The following is a 3,474-nucleotide window of genomic DNA, read 5'->3' as shown; positions in this document are numbered from 1 at the left end:
TGAAGGGCTGGGGTTCAATTCTCGGGACCTCCCTAACCACAACTATTTCTCAAGCTTCCAGGGTTTTTTTTAGCGACTGACGGACAAAGCTCGGACTAACCAGCCCTGCTGTTGAAATGTCTGAAAATTCACCATCCTGTGCATAGAGAGAGTACGAGGAAGATGTTTCCAGCGTGTTCTTAGATTGCCTGATATACTCCCGGCTGTGAACTCTACCACACACTATAGGAGTAGCTAACCATATTATGGTGGGTCTAGAAACTATTAGGTATATGGTTCGACGCTAGCCGTCTGAAAAAAATTGACAGCGTATCTGCTCCTTTTGTTGCAAAAGTCGACGTCAGTCGGTTGGTGACCCTGACAAGTAAATGCCTCCCTTCTCTTTTTTTCCCCTCTGATGCTGTTCCCCTCCGGTCTCGTTCCTCCCAAGATAACACGCCGGAGGTTTGCTCAAGTAAATTTAAATTTACCGCGTGCCACTGCTCCAAGTCGGGTTCCTCTATGCCAGCGTCGCCGTACGACGGAGACACGAGGGTCCTTATCCACGAGCGTTTCAAGGGGAACGTGGAACCTATCTAGTGGAACCTTTCGCTGCTGTTGCCGTTTGATTTTTTTAAAATGCCGCCAGGTAACGCGGGCTAGGTTTGTGCACATTAAAAAAAAAAAACGCGCCAAGGTCTCGTTTCGTACTCGCGTCGATGGAAAAATAAAGCAGGTGCCGAGTAGCCGAGGTGGTTTACCTTAAAAAAAAAAGGGGAGTTTTTTATACAAGTCTATGTACGATCACAGGGCAACGCGCGCGAGAAGTGACACAAACCGAGAGTGTTACAATCGACATCGCCGCGTTCATAATGAGTATTCCCGCAAATGGAAAGCCACGCGCAGTGAGAACGCTGCTCGCTAACGGTGTGTGTATTGGATTGGAGAAACGTTTATTTTGCCTGCAGTAAAGCGCGCACGCGCGCTTAGGACGTGGCCTACGTCGTCGTCTTGGCGGGTGCTCTGCGAGGATCCTCGCTCGCCGTTGCCGGCTCGCGAAGTTCCTGCCTAGCAAGCGCCTCGATGACCTGCTGGACGGCCTAGAGTTGCGTTTCTTGGTGGTCACTCCGCATTGCTTCCTCAAGATGCGGCGGTATACGTCCTGTAGATAATCTTGCCCTTCATCTTCCTCTTACCACCACCAGCGACATCATGTCGTACCTCGTCTGCTCCTGCGAACCATCCACTTCTTAATCCCCAGGGCTTGCGTTCTGGACTGCAGCTACGAATAAACGCCCTGTGTCGACCGTCACCGAGGTGTCACTTCAGTCCGGCTTCTGCCTTCGACGCGTTAACAAATAGTTATATTTAATTGATTCATTGATTTATTCATTCATTGATTGTGTATCACGAGTCAGTTGGCATCAAATTAGTAAGTAGATGTAATAGAAGGATATCTGCTTACCAACTTTTTCGCGCAAAATGTTCTCGCTCAGGCGAAGAAAAGAAAACAGTCTACACCAGCGTAATCTACTCAGATCTATACTTCAGCGTCACATTGCCAGATATGCCGCATCGCGTGTAGCCTTGCACGTCGAGGGCAACATACACACGCGTGCAAGGTTGATTGCAACAGATTACGCACACTAGGCCAGAACTAGACGCGAGGAGGTGCATTGCAGATCAAATAAAAATGCCACCTCGCAATTAGGTAATGCCAAACGGCCGGCTTTCTTCTCATAAATACCGGAACCTGCTCCATTCCTGACTGGATATAAGTTGGCCGGGCAGTTGCTTTCGGAAAAGATTGAGAGCATCGTAGGCATAATCAGGCGGCAGCGAAGCGTTCCCAAGGGATAGACTCCGGTCACTATGTCTTCCCTTGTATGGCATTCGTTGCAGTTGTACGAGTATGTGTGGTCGTTCCGGGACAGAAGACTAGACAGCTGGACGACCGTCAATAGAGGGACCTTCATTTTTCCTCTGGTCATCGGGTACATCTACGTAGTCAAGGTGGGTGGCCCACGATGGATGAAGGGACGGGACCCCTACGACCTGAAGCGAGCCATCCTGGCATACAACGCGTTCACAGTGCTGGCCAACTTGTACATGCTGTGTCGAATGCTTTCCCTCACCTACTTCGGCGGAGGATACAGCTTCCTGTGCCAGGGGGTCGGCCTGTCAAACAGCGAGAGGGACATTGCCATCTTGCACCTAAACTGGTGGTACACTTTCGTCCGCATCGCCGACTTTATGGACACCTTCTTTTTTGTGGCCCGAAAGAAGTTCTCGCATGTCACCCTACTTCACGTGCAGCATCACGCGCTCATTGTTCTCGGTTGCTGGACCTGGTTGAACTTCGGCTGTGACGGCCAGGTAATACTTGGCGTGTGTATTAACGCATTTGTGCATGCTGTAATGTACACCTACTACTTCTTGGCGGCACTTGGTCCCGGAGTGCAGAAGTACCTCTGGTGGAAGAAGTACCTGACCACGCTTCAGATCGTGCAGCTTGTCATCATCTCCACGCACATGGCGTTGCCTATCTTCATTGACTGCGGCTATCCGAAGTCGTTGTGCTACTTAGAGGTTGCTCAGCTCATGCTGGGCGTGTACTTGTTTGTCGACTTCTACCTCAACACGTACAAGCGTGCCGGTAGATCAGACACTTTGACGGGCGCAAAAACAAAATGACAGTGATGTTCCGTACCATACCGAAGGCATATACTTTTGTACTGTGTTCGTGTCTCTTCAAAAATCAGTGCTCGCTGAGGTACTGGTTGATTTGCAGTGTTTTAGAGTATCAGCCTGACGCAAACGTGTGAAAGTGATTTCGTACATGTGACATAAAAATTTCCTCCTTTCACTTTTTTGGTGACCGATTAATTGGGCTCCTCCGTTACATCGTACATCGGTAATAGTCACGCACAACAATGTCTTCGTCGAAGACTTAGTTAGAGTACACGTTACCCTAAATCAATGTTTTCAATTTTTGAGCTTACAGGAATAGTCGCCCCGTGGAACGTTAAAACTTGAGCGTGTAGTTTATTTGTTTCCAGCCAGCGAGTGTCTTCGCGGAGTATTCACTTTCTAAAGAAATGTGCAGACCTATGCGTAGAAGCGCGAATATCCCTACCATGCAGTCTTTCCTAGAGAGGTAGATTTTTAATTTTAGAGTTTATTCTCTCTTTCTATCAGAGAGAGAATGGAAGAAAAGGCAAGAGAGAGACCAAGCTTCAAAAAATTGCACCGAAATTTGTCTCAACAAGAATGGGTAATAGTGTACCTTGACGCTTTTAAAAGGTGGTTCGATGGCGTGTAACCGCAGAAGATTAACAATGACTGTACAAGAAGGTTTGCTTCTACAAATTTAAAAAAAGTGCACAGGCCGCAAAAAATTCAATTTACAAGCTTACGTCCCTAGCGAGGCTGAAATGTTTTATGCCTGCTTGCTGGGGCGACGTCAAAACAGAACACGACGAAAGGGCACGCGGC

The 3,474-nt window shown here is 48.3% G+C and overlaps 1 pseudogene; it reads left to right on the top strand.

Moving 5' to 3' along the window:
• Positions 1-1,851: 1,851 nt before the first annotated feature.
• Positions 1,852-2,673, top strand: LOC144153154 (very long chain fatty acid elongase AAEL008004 pseudogene; annotated as a pseudogene).
• Positions 2,674-3,474: the final 801 nt, after the last annotated feature.

The sequence above is a fragment of the Haemaphysalis longicornis genome, unplaced genomic scaffold, assembly GCF_048455015.1.
Source record: "Haemaphysalis longicornis isolate Haplotype H1 unplaced genomic scaffold, Haemaphysalis longicornis Haplotype H1 scaffold_9, whole genome shotgun sequence".
In the NCBI taxonomy this organism is placed as follows: domain Eukaryota; kingdom Metazoa; phylum Arthropoda; class Arachnida; order Ixodida; family Ixodidae; genus Haemaphysalis; species Haemaphysalis longicornis.
This window is presented reverse-complemented; position numbering and strand designations above follow the sequence as displayed.